The 20947-nt window shown below is 49.9% G+C and overlaps 1 protein-coding gene across 1 annotated transcript in view; it reads right to left on the bottom strand.

Moving 5' to 3' along the window:
* Positions 1 to 20947, bottom strand: part of WDR62 (WD repeat domain 62) — a 2486568-nt gene that overhangs the window by 1879705 nt on the left and 585916 nt on the right. The window lies entirely within an intron of this gene.

Raw genomic sequence — 20947 nt, 5'->3', positions numbered from 1 at the left:
TTGCCTAATCAGCTGTTCATGTGATAGAAAGAATGTATATTATATAAATATCTGGAATAGCATTACTGAAAACCTTCATAAAGGTAAGGCTACTAAGATTATGTCATAAAAGACAATGAACATTTAATGCACCTTTGTTCAGACCAATTATCTTGCAGTGATTACACAAGTAATACACAAGTAAAAGTGCCAATCATCTGTCTGTACTGTCGAGAGGATTTTGGAGCAGTATCTGGCCGTGAAGCCCAGAGCAGGTTGATGTCCAAACCCGTCCTGGGTATTAGAAACAAACCGAAGTGAGTACAACAATCAAACAACATTTACACAAATGTCCCAAGAATAAATAAAATCTCAGCAAATCAAAGTATTTTGGGGGGATGCTATGTGTATGCTATGTCACTGAGAAGAGGAACATAGAACAAGGCTGATGTGCTTTGCGATTGAGAATTAAATAGAAGCGCTAGGCAGTTTCACATTAACAAGGCTCGTCTCCGGAAAATCTGAGATCTCTGGAGCCTTAGACATCTGGAAAGTGAAATGTGTAATGACAAGCCTTTGCGACCAGTGTTTCCACCAAATCAAAGTAATTGAAATATCTTCCTTAAGGAACATATTGAACAGGGGTGTTAAGATAGTGAGGGAGGTGTTTTTGCCCCAGCATTCTAAAAAGAAATGGAATTACTGACCCCAAGACTTTCATCGACTGTAACCAAATCAACCCCTAAAAATATATATTTTTTTTATCTACACCAAAAAGGTGGAACCCAACCTTGTGCCACAGACTGTGTCTAACATTTTACAGTTGAATTAGTAATTTTATAAAGTCATATTAAGCCAATATTTTTCTCCGATACCAACACTTTTGAATATGTAAGTAAACAAAGTGATTTGTGAATGCAAACATAAATGAGACAACAGCAGGAAGGTTGCATTTTATTTATTTTCTCTAGATAAACTGCCTGTATTTAGGTGGAATATTGTGGGTGACTACCCCAGCAGTCAAAGTTAATTTCTTGGTTTATTGTTTTTAAATTAAAAAAACACCCGACTTAAATAGCCAGGTGGGATTGATGGGGTGGGAAGTATTAGATTGGTGGTACTTCTTCATAAAATTAATTCAAGACTAGAAATGCAAATATATTCCATAGGTACACGTTATTACAGCACCCGATTCATTTGGCTATCTAGTAACGCCTCCAAATGGCTAACAATTCCCTATCCAGTGTTCTACTTCATTGAGTGTTCCCAGTTGGAAGCAGATTGCCGTCATCCTGCTGGTAAATGCCACTTGTTGGGAGCTGTGTGTCAGTGGCCAAGGGTTTACAAACCCAATCTGCCATTTTGAAGACAGGCAGAAGTGGAGGCATCTGTCTACAAGGGGTCTTAGAAAAGACAGGCCGCTGCTCATATCTACGGTAGGGGTCTTCTTCCCGCAAGAGCCAGAAAGAATGCAGGGCAACCACGAGTGCTACTCTATGTGATAGCTGGCATATTTACAGGGTTCAAAATTGAGACTCAAAGAGCAGGAGCTAAAACGGCTCCTTGGTGTCGGGCATCACCCTGAAGTCAGGAGCTACCGCAGGGGAACCAGGAGCTACCAGAGATGCTCCTTTAACTTTTTGTCCATTTTGTATGAACCATTATGTTCCAATGTGTATTAGAGGTGTTCTCATTTGTTTTAATTAACATTCTCAAATACTAAGAGTTAATGTCACACTTACATGTTTGGAAGGCACCAGTTGGCCATAGGAGCCAAAGGTAGCTGTTGGTTTCAAGCTAACTAGGCTCTAATGTGCTAGAAAGCAGGAGCTAAATATCTCCCAGCTCCCCATAATTTCAAACCCTGTATTTATACATTCTCCCTAAAATACAGAGGACACTGCAGGCATTTCCAAGCGCAGCTTGTTTTGGACCGAAATCAAGAGAGTACTAATTTTGGTCCTCCAAAGGTATTTCCAGTGCCGTTCAATAACTGGAAAACTCCTTGACCCCAAACTCTTGGGCAGAAGATCATATGCTTTAAAATGCACTGTGCCCACTTGATAAAAATGCATCCACAATACTATATCCCATAACGCAATCCACTTCTTTTGGCAGGGACCATATACACAGGAATAAAGGTCAATTCTTTTTTTAAAAATTTATTTGTGCATTTATAGCTGCGCTCACAGCCCGTACGCATCTAGGCGTAAGTTACAGGCAGAAAAAGACAGGAAAACAGTGGGTAGCACAGGCAGGTCAGTTGAACAGCAGAGATTTGAGTTCCTTTCTGAAAACATTGCAAAATGGTTCATCCCGCAGGTGCAGGGGTAGCTTGTTCCAAAGGGAAAGTGCTTGTACTAGGAAGCTGGAGCCCCCAGCTTTGGCCAGATTGAACCTAGGGGTGACATGGCAGTGACTATAGGCCTGCCTGCTGGGTCTTGCTGAGGTCCGTTTCCTGAGGCTAAACGTCAAGTAGCTTGCAGCGTTTTTTGAGAGACATCAGTGGTTAAGGAGTAAGATTTTTAAGGTGATTCTGTCCTTAACTGGGAGCCAGTGAGCCGATCTCCTAGCCTCTGATACGTGATCCCATTTGCCCAAGTTTAGGGCGGTCCAAGGGCATTGTTCTGGGTAGTTTGAATGCACAATGCTATACTCCAACACGTGTTCCGTCTCCAAACTCCTCAATACAATCCCGCCAACTCGCTATAGCAAGCATCCTGTCAAAAGACCTTTAACTCACTAATCTCCTCCAAATACTTTACCCCCCCATATGGTGTGTCATGAGAAGGAGATGGATCAAGTGGTGCATTTGAACACATTTTTTTTATTTAAATAACATGAAAACAGCCTTTCTGTACCTATACTAAGGGGCTTTCCCTACCCAAAACAAAACTAACTAGGGTCCTTGTCGCCAACAGCGTAGTCCAAAGCAATAGTCTGTCTTCTGTCCAAAACTATTCTGTGCTGACTGTACCACTAAGCAAAACAACTAAGTTCCAGAAGAATGACATCCTTCTTCAAGGAAGCTTTCTAAGCTTCAATAAGCTATTCTTAAAATGTTCTTGGTGATTTCTTGAATCAATTCCTCCAGGGAACTCCCACCTCGCGGGTGTCCGCTTTTCAACTTGACCAAAGTTCACTTGTTTATCAATCTTGGGTTTTGACCCTTTTCCTCAAAGACAATGGTCAGTGTCTGTCACTTTCTTCACATAAACTGGGATACTGTGATCCTTTATAACTCTTATTCAGTCGACTCTCTGCCCATTCACTAGGATGAGTGATTTGGTTTTCTAAGTGATCTCCACTTGTCTTATCTCGTAACCATGCACTGGGGCAAGTGGTTTGGTTTTGGCCAACCAGATGCAATCGTGACAGCATCACCAGTCCAACTGGCCAAATTCAATGCCCAGCCGGGCGAACATCCCAACAGGACTAACAGTGAAAGCAATCCACACCAACCAGTCTACTTGAACACATGTATTAGCCTTCATAAAGACCCTTGGAGGTAAAACCACGTGTTGGCTGACCACCTAAAACACCCTAATAAAATGTACACAACCCTCTACAAACAGATGTAAAGAGTAAGCAGTTTTTTCAAGCGCAAGGTATCTGGGAATAAACCAGTTCTAATCCCGACAAGGTGTGGACAACACCTCCCAGACCCATTACCTTGCAGCCAATTAGCCTAAACAAACTCACCAGAAATTATCAAGTATTGTGCGAGGTGATTCAAAACCCTAGTGCCCAATCAGCTCTACTAACTAATACTACCATGTGATGACAGAGGTATCACCGTGTTCTGGGTAGGCCCTCAGGAGTGGTATCTTTTCTGTACAGAAGAACTTTTTTTCAGAAGAAAAAGGGACCACCCTGAGCCGGACCTACTGTCTCCAATACTACTATGGGAAAGGCTTCCATTAAGGTGGGATCATGGTGCAGGGCAAACGCTAAATCTGGAATAAGTTTGGTTTCCGGTCTGTGGGAGTGGTTTCTGCTTGGGCAACTTATCTGCCTCTCCAAACCCTTGGGTGCCCCTTTCAGTAAATTCTTGTTCTTGTACTTCTTGGGGAACGGGGAATATGGCATTATCAAGTATTTCTTGTGCTATTAACTCCTCTAATTTAACCTGGTAGGCTTGTTTCCCATGATTGTTTATTAGGAGCTTAATGTCCCCTCTATAAACATGCTCAATTACTCCAGCCATGACATCCAGACCATATTTCTAAGCTATCCCCAACTTAGTGCTTTCTCCCCCTAAAGTTACCCATGGCTTCAAAGCCTGCAGGAACCAATTGTCGTTTCCATACCTCAATGTTATCTTCAACATTACTATGGGTAAGTGCAGAGGCTCTAGGAGCTAAATTGCGAAACTTCAGAGTCCTCCAACTTTCGTCAGTTGGACAGTATCCCACTACTAACACCATGTGTAGCGAGTCACGGACCAGGTGCTGAGATTTCAACAATATGTTTTTATTTAAATAAGAAAAAGGCCTTTCTGCCCCTATTCTAAGGGGTTTTCCATACCCAATATAAACCCAACTAGGGTGCTTGTCGTCAAGTGTAGTCCAAAGCAATAGTCATGTCCAAAACTAGTCTGTGCTGACCGTATCACTAAGCAAAATGTCAACAAAAAAGTCCAGGAGAAGGACTCCCTTCTCCTGCACAAGCTTTCTCAGCTTCAGTAAGGTATACTTAAATAGTTTGTGGCGATTTCTGGATCAGTTGCTTCAGTTCCTCCAGGTGATTCTTCCACCTCTGGGGTCACCCCTTTTCTTCTTGACCAAAGTTCACTTGGTTTATCAGTCTTGGGTTTTTACCCTTTTCCTCAAAGACAATTGGCAGTGTCTCATTGTCACTTTCTTTACTTAAACTGTGATCCTTTATAACTCTTATTCAGTTGACGCTCTGTCCATTCACTTTCCGTTGCGATTATCCGTTCACTAGGACGAGATTTGGTTTCCTAATTGCTCTCCACTTATCTTGACTCTTAACCATTCACAGAAACAAGTAGGCTGAGTCCCTAAGTGCTCTTCACTTCTCGTGACTCAACCATTTATTGGGATGAGTAGGCTGAGGGTTAGCTGTATTCCTTTGCACCCTCTCGGGTCTCCCGCTACTCCAGTAACCTCTTTCACTACGGGCTAGCATCACTGGTTCTTCTTGCCCGGTCAGGGTCCCTCCTGAAGGGTGGACTGTCAGCGTTCACTCCTTTTTCCTGTTCGTCCTCGCGGCCCTGCAGAGACAGTGCTGCTGCAGTCTCTGCATTGTTCAAAGACTGCAGAGTCCATCTCCCCTGGGTCATGCCACCGCTGCTTCTTGCCTCGAGCATGCACAGAACTGCTTCTTGCCTTCTGCCTGCTTTCTTCTCTCGCCAGCTGGCCAAAACTTCTAGACTGAGGATTTACCAGGTTGCAGCAGCTTCTTCCTCCTCGCTGGTTTGAAACTCCCGGGCTTCAAGCTCTCTTGACATCAGTCCTCCTTGTTAAGTTATAAACATTTGTAGAGCGCACACCCACCGAAGGGCATCTTGGTGCTAGGATACTCATGACAGAGCTAGAGAAATGATTAAATCACCTAAAATAATAATGTTTTTAATAACCGTCTGAATTTATAATGAATCTGGCTATGTCTGCCATCAAGCGGCAGGCTGTTCATATGAGGCATTACCCGAGCTGAGAGTACGCCCCAGCATATACGGAGCAAACTTATCCTGAAGATACTCGGCCCCCTGGAGATAGTAGGCTCGGTGTACCAAGCAGAGAGATTAAAACTCAATCCTCTTGGCAAAAGGCACCCAGCGGAGAGACCAAAGTACTGGGGTGATGTGGGATCCATAGGGAGGGTTAGTGGCAAGCAGGGTGGCCTAGGTTTGAAGTAGTTGTAGCCATCGTAAAAGGTGAAGGGGCTGAGCTAGGAACAAGGCATTACAATCATCAATGCAGCTCATAACTAGAGAAGCAACTACCAGGTGCTGAGGATGTCTATGCAGGAAAGGTAGCACCTTACGAAAAATATTTAGGTGGAAATGGCCTTCTTTACAAACAGCACCAACCTGGGAGGCCATGGAGAGTGACGAGGACAAATGAACACCCAGATTCTTAACTGCCTTCACTGGAGTCGTAAAGTCAACAACACAGGTGGCCCAAAAAATAAATAAATTAAAAAAATAGGTCCAGTGAGTGGAGCAAGAAGGAGAACCCACCACCAGATCCTCCATCTTGTCCCCACTCAGCTTAAGCCAACTGCTGTTCATCCATTCATTCACGGCCACCAAGCACTCACCTAGGCACAACACTCCAGCTTGGTTAAGATCCAAACAAAACACAATCTGAGTTGAATAGGAGTAGCATCGGAGGCCGTAAGTGCGGATGAGACAAACAGGCTGTATATAGATGTTAACATGGGGGACAAGGCAGAGCCTTGAGGGACACCACAGGAAAGCACACGAGAAGAAGGGAGGGGAGGGAAAGAGATTGGCTCCTGTCAGGAAGGATTCAAACCAGGGCAAAACTGGCCCAGAGAGGCCTGCCAAGACCAGTCGGGACAACAGGATGGAGTGATCAACAGTGTCAAAAGCCACCAAAAAGTAGAATATCAGGGCTCCCACTCCACCCTGGTCAACAGCCTGGCCAAGTCATTAACTACAAAGACCAGGACAATATCTGTGCCAAGTCCTGGTCGTAAACCCAACTGAAAGGGGTCCAAGAACAGGAAGATTCAAGAAAAGAGAGAAGAGATACCAGGGACTCCATTTCTTAAGGAAGGGAAGAAGAGAGATGGGACGGAAGTTAGCCAAGAAAGAGGAATCCAGTGACAATTTATTTTAGAAGGGGAACAACAGTGGCCTGGTTGAGTTCAGCCAGAATAAGGACTGTTTGATAGGACAAATTAACTGCCTGACACACCCAAGTGACTATATTGGGCATAATGTCTTTGTATGCTCAGCGGAATAGAAGATGAGATGTGGCGCCAGTTTGAATGACATGCGCTGCATTTGCAACATTCTGGCTCGCCAGATGAATATCATTACGTATGTTTACAATTTTGGTCACAAAGAAGTCAGAGAGCAAACTGCAAAGTTTTTGGGGTGGGCACACAGTTATAGGATATAGAGGATTGAGTAGTAGAAGACAATGGGCCTCATTAAGAGTCTGGCGGTAGCAGTGCCGGAAAAACCGGCAGGCTGCTGCCGGACTGGTAATATCATTCCGCCTCTGTGATTGCCGAAATCACGGGGGCATTACAACCCCGGTGACCCGGTAATTCTGGATGCGGAATTCAGCAAATCCCCATTCCCATGGAGTCCCATAGGACTCCATTGGGATGGGGACCATGGAAACACTGGTTTCGTCTATGACAGAGCCAGTGTTTCCATGTCCACCTGCAGGCAGGTGGTGTTACTTCCGCCAGGTCAGACCTGGCGGGATTGACACCTCCCACCTGCAGGACTCTGAATCAGCCGGTCCGGAAAAAACAGTGGCGGCGGATTTTCAGCCACCGTTGTTTCCGGACCGGCTGACTTGTAATGCGGCCCAGTGACTTAACCACTGCAAATAATTCTTTGGGCTGACTTATAGTCGTTCCAATTTTATTAGTAAAAAAGGTCTGCTTTGCATCGCAAATAGCAGTATGATACTGCTTAGTGAGCTGACTAAAAGTCAACTTCTCAATAGACCCATAAGAGACACCACTTCCGCTCAGCTGGTCTCAATTTAAGACGCTAGGCTTTCAGATCATCAGAAAACCAAAGCCGTGAGGGCCGTCAGCAGGGTCTGACAGATTTAAATGGTGCAACCCGATTAGCTACAACACTAAATGTCAGACAGAAATGACAGATCTACAGTTGGGACGCTGTTACATCCATCATTGATCAGGGATACCAAAGAATTGTTCTGTACTGGGTGCCAATTTCACCTCATTACAGCAGGGGTATGGTATTTAGTCGGTAGCACCGGGTACTGCATCCGAAAAAGCACTATGCAGTGAGACCGACCAAAGAACATGGATAACTGGGGCAACTGAGATAAATTACTCAGCTGAAAAGATCATGTCTAAAATATTGCTGAGTGGACTGAACAAACTGATTTAAGCGCAAGTCCAGCATAGACTCAAAAAACGGTGCCAGAGCAGGAGAGAGGCACATCAAACTTATTAAAATCACCCAACACTACTGAATTAGAAAATGTGACTTGCATGGTAACCACAAGGTCTAAGAAAGTTTTAAAAAGGTCTGTGCCAGGAGGGCGATAAACGGTAAGATAATGTATAGAGCAGGCAGCAGATATCGCTAACCGCACAAAAGGACACTCCATTTTCATATCATGAAAAGAGGGAATAATTCAAAAAAAATTATTTCTTCACTCTCCGAACCCCTGGTTAGTCAGAGATCTGATCAATATGAATGATATATTATAGGTTACTCACCATAGTGACAACCATACTCTTAGTCCCCTTTCCTCCATACTGCATGGGCGTCCATTCCAAGAGACAGAGAACCTTTTTCACCAGAAAAAAAACATCTTCCCTTTTAAATTTAGAGGCGCGCGGGGGTGTGGCCCAGGGAGCATGCGCTGCCCTGACTTTGCCCTCCAGCGCCACACCTTAGTCCCCATTGACGCGTCTACATGTCATGATGCCTACCCCTGGAGCACCAGGCCAGGCCCAGCACCCCCAGGAGCAGGCATCACGCCCCCGGGTAAAAGCCCAGCAGCCCTTTATAGGGGCTCTTTGGACTCTGTCCTGGCGCTGTTGGCGCCAGGCTCATGTTGGACATCAGTCCTGGCGCCATAGGCGCCAGGCTCATAAGGGGAAGTGTTTGGTGCACTTACCTGAAGCAGACCATGCTGCACACTCACCTGATGCAGACCATGCTGCATGAAAAACCAAGCCAAATGAGGCTAGGAGGGACTATTTTTCTGAAGGAACTATTTTGTTACTTGGGTGGGGCTGTGGAAGAATACTCACCTGGAACTTCTTCCAAGGCTATTTAAGCCACGCCCGGACAGCCACACGTGCTTTGCGTTGTTCTGCATCCCAGCAGCTGAACGCTCACCGTGTCTGCTCCTGCACCTGGACTCCAGCCACGCCCCGCCTCGAACCTGGAACACCTGTAAGGGAATAAGAGAAGAGAAAGGTGAAAACCAAGAACTATTTCAACCTTCTTACCTGCATCCGGAATCTTCACGCCAGCATTCCTGAAGGAAGACTTCCATTTAAAAGCACCGCGTTGCTCGCTGCAGCGCCACGCTTCACTCACCTGTTCCCGAGACGCCGCCCGGCTCCATCGCGGCTCTCAGTGCCGGTCGCGACATCTCTGCACAGCACCTAAGGGAGAGAAGAAGAGACAAAGGTGAGCAAGGGGCCACAAGAGGAAAGCCGAGTTTTCAGCCATATTACTTACCGGATATTCTTGGTGAACCATTCCACATCTTGGGTCGGCGCCACATCTCTGGCAGGTACCGCACCCTGGCCCCTATGAGGAAAGGACAAAAGACATTACTGGGGAATTATAAAGACATTTAGAGGGGTCGTCCTCATCACTAACTCACCTCATTTTATCCCGGCAATTTAACCCCTCAACGCATCGGCTTTGTTCTGCACCTGAAATAAAGGACAGAAAAAGACAACATAAAAGGAGGCTCACACTTGAACTTTTGCATCTTCATACTTACGGCGTATCGGTCAGTAAAGTCAAGTGGATTTGCCAGCGCCATTCTGAAAACCAGTGAAGTAACTGGACGAACGCACGCCCCTGCACCAGAAGCAGGATGGAGAGTTCATCCTTCCAAACCATAAGGTGGGCTTAGACCGGGGGTTTTGGAGGAAGTCAGAGAAGAACGAAGGGGATAAGGGGGGAGCAAGCACACTATTCAGCAGACAGTTAATCCCCTTTCTCATCTGCAGAAGGATATTCCTACGGGCCAGACAAGCAAGATTTGGGGGTCCTGTTCAATCGGTGGTCCGAATTCTGCGCATCACGCTTGAAGAGGCCACAGCAACCCAGACCAGACCAGCGCCTCCGTGGCAGCCAGGTGAGCGTTACACTACAACATATTTAACATTGCCTAATGACACCAGTATTATTAGGGGGGAGGTTAGTGGGACGTATGGAGGAAAGGGGACTAAGAGTACGTTGGAAGAGTACGTTAGTCACTACGGTGAGTAACTTCTAATTACTCATACGTCACGTCCCCTTTCCTCCATACTGCATGGGCGATTACAACTGAATGTCGCCCCAGGGTGGAGAGGAGACCCTCCTTAAGCAATTAGGTTCCCGAGAACCGCCTGTCCGAAAGCCGCATCAGATCTAGAGCTGGCATCCAAACAGTAATGCTTGCAGAAAGCCGAGCGAGTGGCCCAAGAGGCCGCCCTGCTTATGACCTGCCAAGGAACATGGCGTTGGAATGCGATGGCCGTTGCCTTGGCCCTGACTGCGTGGGCGTGCATGTTGGCCAGAAGCAACTTGTGCTGGCCCTCGTATACTTCCTTGATGGCCGAGACCATCAAGCGAGATATGGAGGCCTTCGAGGCCTGATAGCCTGGTCTTGCGCCTCCAAAAGTGACAAACAGGGCGTCTGATTTGTGGAAGCCCTTGTTCCTGTCCAAGTAAAATTACAGGGCACACTTGACATCCAGGCAGTGCAGAACCCTCTGCTTTTTCCTTGGGATCGGGAAAGAACGTAGAAAGGACTATTTCCTCGTTCAAGTGGAAAGCAGACGGCACCTTGGGCAGAAATGCTGGGTTTGTCTGCATGACTACTTTGTCCCTGTGAAAGGTAGTATATGGTTCCGAGGCGACCAGCGGCTGTATATCGCTGACTCAACGAGCCGAGGTGAGGCCGACTAGCAAGGCCGTGTTGATGGTGACCAGCCTGATGTCCCCAGATGCCATTGGCTCAAACAGTTTGTGCGTCAGATCGCACAAGACTATGTTGAGGTCCCACATGGGGTGCAGCCTCTTGACGGGCGGGTAAACCCTTGCGAGCCCCGTCAAATGTTTGACGATAGGATTGGAGGAGAAGATCCCCCTCCTCCGAGTTCCTGTAAGCCCCTATGGCTGCGCGGTATGTACGGCAGGTGTCCACCTGCACACCAGAGTGGGCGAGGTGCACCGAGAAGGAGAGAACATCATCCAAAGAACATGCCAGGGGGTCGATTTCCTTGGAGTCTGCCCAATGGCAGAATCTTGTCCATTTACTTTTATACTGGGCCTTGGTAGCCTTGCTCCTTGCGCTCTGTATGATTTCCAGATTAGCCTGGGAGAGGCTGAGGTGCCGCAGCGTTACCTGCTCAGGTACCACGCTGTGGGTCTAGTTTCTAAGGGGTGGATGACCCTGCTCCCCCTGTTGCGCCAGAAGATGTGCTGGGCCTGTGAATTGGAGGCACCTCCAAGAGGCTGAGCAGGTCCGAAAACCATGGCCACCATGGAGCTCTTAGAATGATGTTGAGTTAGCGAGACTCCTTGATCTTGCAAATCACTCTGTGAATCAGCGGAGTAGGTAGAAAGGCGTAAGCCTTCATGCTGTTCCACTGAAGCCGAAATGCATCGCCCAGGGATCCGGGGCCCTGTGCCTGCCAGGAGGCAAACCGAGGGCACTTCTTGTTGTGCCAGGTGGCAAAGAGATCCACGTGGGGATGACAGCACCTGTTGAAGATCTCCTGAATGACAAGTTCGTTTAGCTGCCACTCTTAATTGTCAGCTCCCAACCTGCTGAGCCTGTCCGCCTCCAGGTTGGCTTCCCCCGGGAGGTGGACTGCCGTGAGGTACTTGTCGTTTTCCAGGGCCCACTCCCACATGCTGATTGCCAATCTGCACAGAGAGGGAATCTGGTGCCTCCCTGCTTGTTGACGTAGTACATGCTGGTCGAGTTGTCTGTCTGGATGAGGAAAAGCTTGCCCATGAGAAGTGGTAGGAATGCTCTGAGCGCTAGCCAGATGGCGTTGAGCTCTAAACAATTGATGTGGTATTCCTTCTACTGTCGAGTCCAGGTGCCGTGGACAGAGATCGTCCAGGGTGGGTCCCCCAGCCCTCGAGGGAGGAGTCTGTGGTGATGGTGGCCTGCGGGAAGGGTGGCCGAAAGGGCTTGCTGGTCCGTAGGTTGCAATCCCTGGACCACAATGTTAGGTCCCGGTGGAGAGATGGAGGACCGTTGATCATCTCGGATTAGGAGCCCCCGCTCCTGGATCCATGAAGCTGCGAAGTGCAGCTGAATCCTCCTCATCCTCAATCTCATGTGTGGAACGACTAATAGGACCGCCGCCAAGAGATCCAGGAGATGCTGATACCACCATGCCAAGGTCACCTCTCTGTCTGCCCTCTTAATGGCAGAGATCTTGTCCTCCAAAGGAAATACCTTCTCGGAGCACGTGTACCAGATGAGGCCCAAGAATGTCAGTCTGCGTGGGCTGCAGCTGCGACTTTTTGAGATTGAGCGAGAAGCCCAGATCGTGCTCTGTGTTCATAAGGGCATGGGAAGAGTGGTGAACCGCTTCCGGAGATGTAGCCCTGACGAGCCAGTCGTCGAGGTATGGGTAGATGTGGAGGCCCTGCGCTCTCAGGAGGGCAGCCACTTTATTCATTAGCCAGGTAAAGACGCTGGGGGCCGAGTTGAGGCCAAAAGGAAGGGCCTTGTATTGAAAATGGTAGCCCATGATCCTGAACCGTAGAAAAGAAGGATGGGGCTGCCAAATCGGGATGTGCATGTACGCATCCTTCAGATCCAGGGAGCACATCCAGTCTCCCATGCACAATGTCTCCGCTATAAAAGCTGGCGTAACCACCTTCAATTTTTGCAGGGGTAGGGAGAGCGTGAAAATGTCCAGCACAACTCTCGGGCCCGCCTGGTTCTTCTCCTGAATGGTGAAAATCCTGGAGTAAAAGCCCAAGCCTCGCTGGGAGGCTGGAACTTCCTCTACTGCCTGGTTCTCTACGAGCAACCGGATCTCTGCCAGAAAAGCTGCTGTCCAACCTGAGGGAGTGGAGGGGATGAGTGAGGAGAGGCTGTGATGGGTAGGCGGTACCCCGTGGATACTATGGAGAGGATTCAGGGATCCGCATAATTCTGGTGGCATTAATGTGCATGGAGAGCAAGCCTGCCCCCCACTGGAGACACGTGGACCCAAAGGGGCATGTCATGCCTTCTTTCCCTCGGAGGCTGCCACAGAGGAGGGGGACTGGAAAAAGCCCTTACTCCCCACCTCTTTTTGTTGCTTGCGCTGGTTCTGGGACAGCCGGCGGACCGGTTGCCTGGATCTCTGTTCCTGGAAGCCACAGAACCCTCCATAGGTACACCCCGTCGGAGCGCTGCTGTGACTGGGTGTACAACTTGGGCGTGGTCTTTGTCAAGATGGTCATTTGTGAGATGCTTTTCTTTTTGTCCAGCTCTTCGTCCGTGGTGGAGTGGAAGAGGCCCCCTGCCCACCCCACTCAAACGGTAGATCTAATACACGTTCCTGGACATCCGGGTTGAATTTTTTCGCCCGGAGCCAGGCTGTCCTCATGTCCGTGGCGATACAGATGACACAGCCAAAAGGTGTCAATATGGGCCACAGTGGATTCCATGAGGTCCTGCGCCACCAGCTTGGCCTCAGCCTGTCCCGCCTTAACACGTGATTGGCTCTGCGTAGGGAGTTCCGGGAGGAAGGCTGCAATTTCCCGCAATAACCTTTGGTTAGCAGCCGCCAGCATGGCATCAGCGTTGGCTTGACAAAGATGTAAGGACGCGATGGAATAGAGTTTCTCCCTTTACGCCTCCAAGATCTCCTCCTCCTTGCCTAGCAATGCCGCAGAGGAGGAGGCTGAGGACAACTGAGGCTTGGAGTATAGTGATGCTGCAGTGATCACCGAGGAGTGTGGCTGAGGGTCGGCCGATAGCAAGAGTGTATCCCCCACCATCTGCCTGTACTTGGCGTCCAGGCGTCGATTGACCGGCTAGACCGAGTGGGGCTTGAGCCAACCCTTCTTAGCCAGGGAGACTACATCTGTTTGCATTGGAATCCCCGTTTTGGCAGAGGGGCGTCACATGAGGACTTTAGCCAGAATCCCCTCTGCCGGCTGCTCAACCTCAGGTTGGGGTAGGCCCAGGTACTCCCCCAGCCCAGCAAGACGTTCGTGGAAGGCCCTGGCTGAGGATGGTGTGTCTGGATTCCGCCTACTCATCCATATCCTTTATGACTCTCTCTCAACTGACTTGAACTGCGGTTCCCGAGGGCGTTCAACCTACCAGCGCTTTGAGATCATACCATTGATACTTAAGGCGCTATACAAATGCAAAAAAACATAACACAACAATAACATAACATTCTACCCCCGCCCACCTGCCCTACCAGCTACTCTACCCCTGCCCACCACTGCCACTGAAATCTCTCTGCCCCATCCACCCTACGCCCACCCACCCTACCCCCACTTTAAACCCCCAACCACACTATCCTACCCCCACCCCACTCTACAAACCCACCAACCACCATACTCTCTCCCTCCCTCCATCCATTCACCCAACCTGGGGCGTTTTTTCCGGTATTTAAAAAATTGCATTGTGAACATATTTAAAATTGCTTTATGTAACCTAGGCCTTTTCCCCTTTTACAGGACTCTGACTTGGGTGTGTTTTTCTCCAGTATCTAAACTAAATTGTGAAAGTAGTGCCATTCTGCGGTTCTGTCTTCTTAAAGCATTAATTGAGCAAACATTCTACCACTGTCTGAGCGCCTGTCGTTTTGTCCAATTGTCTACTATTGTCTCGTCTCACTCGGTCTAGTCTGCTTGCCCCCCTCCCTACGTCCTTCCCTAGTGTTCTCCCCACCCCCCTAGCCCCTACCTCCCTCTTCTCTCCCCACCTACTCTATGGTGTTCTCTATCTCCTTTCTTTTCGAACTGCTTCTCTATCGACTATCCTGTTCTCCTCACTAAAACTGGTAGGAAGAAGTTTAAAAAGAACATCCAGGTCTCCAACCCAGGACTCCCTATCGCCGACACCTATACCAGTGCCTCCTCTAGGCAAACCCGCACCGACATCCTCGGTCGTTCCCTCGCCTGACCTATGGACTCTTCATATGGTCTCTGTGCTTTCTCCCCTCTCTTCTTCTCCCATTAATGGTGGCACCCGATGGGAGGCCCTCCTGACCTCCTTCGTCTCCTCTAAGGTCATCAAACATCTACCTGAATGGTACTGTCTTGGTCCAAGGCCCTCAGACCAATCTTCTCCTCTTTCATAGACTCTTCCCAGGCCTCATCAACTTCCTTCCTTCTCCTGCTGTCCCCTCTTCCGTCCACGGCTTCCTTGCCTCCCCCTGCGGTCTCCTCCTTGGCAACCTTGCCCCCTCCTCCTTCCTCTTCTGCCCCCCTCAGGATTCTTCTACACCTCTGCAGGCCGTACCCCTCCCCGAAAGTCTTTCAAGGATGGCAACTTTCTCCATATTGCCACTCTTGCTCAGCTGTCAAACACTTCCCTGATATCTGCCGCCTCCTGGAAGAACTTGACCTTCATGTCCTCTGTCTCACCAAAACATGGTTCACGGCCAGCTGTCACAAGCTTTGACACTCTCCTCCCTGATGGCTACAAGATCCTCTCCGCGCCCAGGTCCAATCGTTCCGGAGGGGGTGAAGCCCTGATCTTCCCCGAGTGGATTCCTGCTTCTGTCATTCCTACTCCTCTTTCTAATGCCTCTCTGGTAGGCTCTCTCTCTCCTAGCCATTCCCTTACTGTGGCTATCTTCTATCGGCCACCTGGTCAGATCTCCTCCTTCCTCTGAGTGGGCGGACCTCTCCTCTTCCCTCCTGGTCTCGACCACTCAACTCCCCCCCCCCCCTTCTTGGAGACTAACATCCACATGGATGCTTCCGGTCCTTCCTCTGGACTCTTTCGTGACCTCTGTGACTCTCACTCTCCATCCTCCCCTCTGGTCCCAATCACTCTGCAAGACACACTCTGGATGTTCTGATCTCTACAGACCTTCCCCTTTCTATCCCTCTCACCACTCCTCTCTCCTGCAGTGATCACTTTCTCCTTTCCTGCCAGCTCACTCTCTCCACCCCTCAGGCCAAGCCAACTCCAGCACGTCCACCTAACGTCTCGGTTATCCGACCTATGAAGCGTATGTCAGTTGAGGCTTTCGCCACCACTTTTTCACCATCCCTCCCCCTTTGGCTAACAACCTGACACAGCCCTTTCGATGATCCACTCTGCTAAATCTGATACTCCCACTGCCACTGTCACAAGGATCCGCTTGAAGCCCAAAGCCAAGTGCAACTCGATTCAGACCTCGTCACCCTCAAACGCAAGTGCAGGGTGGCAGAGAGGAAATGGCTTGCTTCCGGTACATCCTCTGACAAACTGGCCTGCCGCCTGCTCCAAAGGCAATTAAGGCTCTCTGTCCGCACCAAGATGAGAGCTCACGTCCAAGCGTGCGTCTGTGCGGCATCTAACAAATTAGCCAAACTCTTTAAAATCTGCAAAGAACTGGCCAACCCTGCTGCAGTCTCTACCTCTCCTGTACCATCCCTGGCCCTCTGCATGGCTCTGGCTTCCCATTTCATCTCTAAAACTCAGGACATCCTGTCCTCTCTCTTTCTTTCCACCTCCTCCCTCTACTCCCTGCTCTTTCTTCAGCCACCTCTCCTCCCTCCTTCCTTCCTTCCTTCTCTGCCTTCTCTGCCTTTCCCCTGTTCTCACCAGATGAGGTTTCTATGAAAGTCTCATCTAAAAAGGTTCACCCCTGTTCCTCCAAAACCATCAAGGACCACATGGACACCCTGGCTCCTGCTCTGGCTGACTTCGGCAACCAGTCATTTGCCACTGGAGTCTTCCCTTCCCCCCTGAAGCACCCCCTTGTGCACCCTCTTCTTAAGAAACCCTCTGCCAACCCACCCTGCCCGGCTACCTATCACTCAATCTCCATCACTCCTTTCCTTGGCAAATTCCTGGAAATGCTGCCCATCTCCCAGCTTAATCCTCGCACGGAATCTGGTGGTTTTCTCCATGTCCATCAGTCTGGCTTCATGAGATGCCAGAAGCACAGAAACTGCTCTCCTGAACATCTGTGAAGATCTGCTCTCCAACCTTGATTCCAACACCCCATGTTTCCTCATCTTACTTGATCCGTCTTCTGCCTTTGACACGGTCAACCATGCCATCCTGCTCAACCGTCTCCATGATAACCTGGGTATCACCGATCAGGCCCTGGCTTGGCTGACTTCTTTCTTCTCCGATCGACCCTCCCAGGTCCAACTTAGGTCCTTCCTCATCTGTGGTGTTCCCCAGGGGTCTAACCTCTCTCTAAGGCTGTTCAACCAATACCTGGCACTTCTTGCCCACCGCATTGCCCTTCTCTGACTTAACTTTCAGTGCTATGCGGATGACACTCCGCCCATTTTCAGGCTCCCTTCAGCCACCTCTTCTTCTCTCATCTCCGACTATCTGCAATCCAGGAGTGGTGTGCCTCCAATGATCTCTGCATTAATGCCAGCAAGACTGAGATTCTCCTCATCAGCACATCCGCTCCCTCCTTTCCTGTCTCTTTGTGGCTGGCCTCTCTTGGCCCTCTCCCTACTCCCACCTGTGAGGCTAAAAACCTCAGTGTCATCTTCGACTCCACACTCTGCTTCTCTCCTCACATCTCTGACGTTTCTAAGAAGTCACACTACCAGCTGCAGCTCTTCAGAGGTATTCTTCCTTTCCTCTCCTTCCCCTAAACGCTCACTGTCTCCAGAGCTCTGGTTCTCTCTAGGATGGACTACTGCAACAGCCTCTTTCTAAATCTGTCTGCCTCTACTCTCCGCCCTCTGCAACTCATCCAGAACATGACTGAGACTTGTCCTTGGCCTCAAACCCAGGGATCGTATCTCTCCAGGACTGAAATCTCTGCACTGGCTCCCAGTGGCTGCAAGGATTAAGTTCAAAGTCCTCTGCATTGTCCAATAGGCCTTCTGAGGCCTGAATACCTTCAACTCTCTTCCTAAATATCTTCCATCGCGAGTTCTTCCCTCCTCCGCCTCCAACTCCCTCAGGGTCAGTCGCTTCTCCAAGCAACAAGTTGGTGGTAGATCGGTTTCTTCAGCTGGGCCCTCCCTCTGGAACAGCCTCCCTGCCTCTCTGAAAATTGAGAACCATCTCTGGTTCCGGAAGCACCTCATGACCTTCCTCTTTGCCTCTGCTTTCTCTCCTCCTCACCCCTGCTGAACTCCTGGCTGAAACTGAAACTCCACTGGTCACCTGACTACCCTCTGTTCCTGGGCCCAGGTCCCCTCCCAGTCAGTTGCATACCTGCACTGCCCCCCAGGCAACACTTGCACTACGGGGCTGGTTCTGTATCCTTACAGCCCCCTACCAGCACTTGACACCTGATGTCTGCACTTACCCTTGCACCTGCCATCAGCTGGCCGCACTTCTTATTTATTGTTTCTATTTATTTACTGTTATCCTATGTACTGCACTTCCCCTCCCCACCTCCCCTGCACTTGCGCGATCTCAATGTCACCTGGCCTAGTCTGTCTGCCCTATGTTGCCCTCCCTTGCCTCGTTGCACCTTGAAACATTTGTGTATAGGCGCGTTATAAATGCCATATATCAACCTGTCTACCACCACCCTCTACTTACTCTACCCTTACTCCCACACACCACTCCAATGATCTCCCTTTACCACCGAGGCAACTCCCCCATCTACCCCCACCCTCTCTACCCCAGTGCACCAACCCTACGATTGTTTGCTCTACCCCACCCAACTCTCTACCCCAACCCCCACTCTAGCCCCACCCCACCAACCCAATACCCACTCTACCCCTGCCCTACCAGCCACTCTCTAACCTCTCCCACCACTCCACTGTCACCCTCTACCTCCACCGACCCTAGACCCAATCTCTCTACCCCCCCACCCACTCCAGCCTCCACCTACTCCTCCCCCACTCGCTCTACCCCCTCCCTATCTCCACCCTGCCTACCAAATAACCCCACCCACCCTACACTAGTCCCACCCCACTCTCTACTACACCCACTGAGCCCCATTCTCTACCCAAAACCTCCCACTGTACCCCCACCTACACAACCACCACTCTACCCCCCACTCATCCAATCCCCACTCTACCAGCCACTCTACCCCTACCCTATACCCCCACCAAGCCTCTGTCCCTATAAACCTCCACCCACCCTATTTCCTCTCTGTAACCTGACCCACCCAATCCCCACTCTCTAACCCTACACATCCACCCTACCTCCACTCTCTGTACCCTCACCCACCCAGCATCCACTCTCTACCCCCACCCATCCTAACCCATGCACCCTTACCCCACTGAGGTGACAGTGTCCGGTATGAGAACCTTTAACATGACCTAAGACTCTATACCAATAACCACCCTACTCCCTCTACCCTACCCACCCTATCCCCGTTATCTATACCCCCACCCACCAAGCTCAGTCTCTCTACCTCCACTATCTCTACCCCAACCTACCCTACCTTCACTTTCTCTACCCCCACCTACCCAAAATTCACTCTACACCACACTCTACACCACACCCTACCCTCACGCACCCTTCCCCCACTCTCTCTACCAACACCCGCCCTACCCTGCTCATTGTACCCCAACCACAGACCCACACCCCAGCTCTACACCTCCATTCTCTCTACCCACTCCTGCTCACAACCTCCACTTCTCCCACCCTACCCCCACCTACACCTACACAAACTTCTCACAACGACATACACCCTACACTCACGTACCCTTCCCCCACTCATTCTAATCCTCACCCACCCAGCATCCACTCTCTACCCCCACCCATCCTAACCCATGCACCCTTACCCCACTGAGGTGAGAACCTTTAACATGACCTAAGACTCTATACCAATAACCACCCTACTCCCTCTACCCTACCCACCCTATCCCCGTTATCTATACCCCCACCCACCAAGCTCAGTCTCTCTACCTCCACTATCTCTACCCCAACCTACCCTACCTTCACTTTCTCTACCCCCACCTACCCAAAATTCACTCTACACCACACTCTACACCACACCCTACCCTCACGCACCCTTCCCCCACTCTCTCTACCAACACCCGCCCTACCCTGCTCATTGTACCCCAACCACAGACCCACACCCCAGCTCTACACCTCCATTCTCTCTACCCACTCCTGCTCACAACCTCCACTTCTCCCACCCTACCCCCACCTACACCTACACAAACTTCTCACAACGACATACACCCTACACTCACGTACCCTTCCCCCACTCATTCTAATCCTCACCCACCCAGCATCCACTCTCTACCCCCACCCATCCTAACCCATGCACCCTTACCCCACTGAGGTGACAGTGTCCGGTATGAGAACCTTTAACATGACCTAAGACTCTATACCAATAACCACCCTACTCCCTCTACCCTACCCACCCTATCCCCGTTATCTATACCCCCACCCACCAAGCTCAGTCTCTCTACCTCCACTATCTCTACCCCAACCTACCCTACCTTCACTTTCTCTACCCCCACCTACCCAAAATTCACTCTACACCACACTCTACACCACACCCTACCCTCACGCACCCTTCCCCCACTCTCTCTACCAACACCCGCCCTACCCTGCTCATTGTACCCCAACCACAGACCCACACCCCAGCTCTACACCTCCATTCTCTCTACCCACTCCTGCTCACAACCTCCACTTCTCCCACCCTACCCCCACCTACACCTACACAAACTTCTCACAACGACATACACCCTACACTCACGTACCCTTCCCCCACTCATTCTAATCCCCACCCACTGACCACTAACCCTAAACCCACCTACCACTGCTCTTCCACTCTCTTCCCCCATAAACTCTACATCCACTCTCTACCCTCACCCAACCTTCACTGCCTCTACCCCACTCACCCACCCTTCCAACACTGCCTCTGCCAACAGCTAAACCCTGCTCTCCACCTTCTTTCCCTCTACCCCCACCCACCCCCACTCTCTACCTCTACTCTGTCCCCACCA

This window comes from Ambystoma mexicanum, chromosome 2p (assembly GCF_040938575.1).
Source record: "Ambystoma mexicanum isolate Mex_15411 chromosome 2p, UKY_AmexF1_1, whole genome shotgun sequence".
NCBI lineage: Eukaryota > Metazoa > Chordata > Amphibia > Caudata > Ambystomatidae > Ambystoma > Ambystoma mexicanum.
This window is presented reverse-complemented; position numbering and strand designations above follow the sequence as displayed.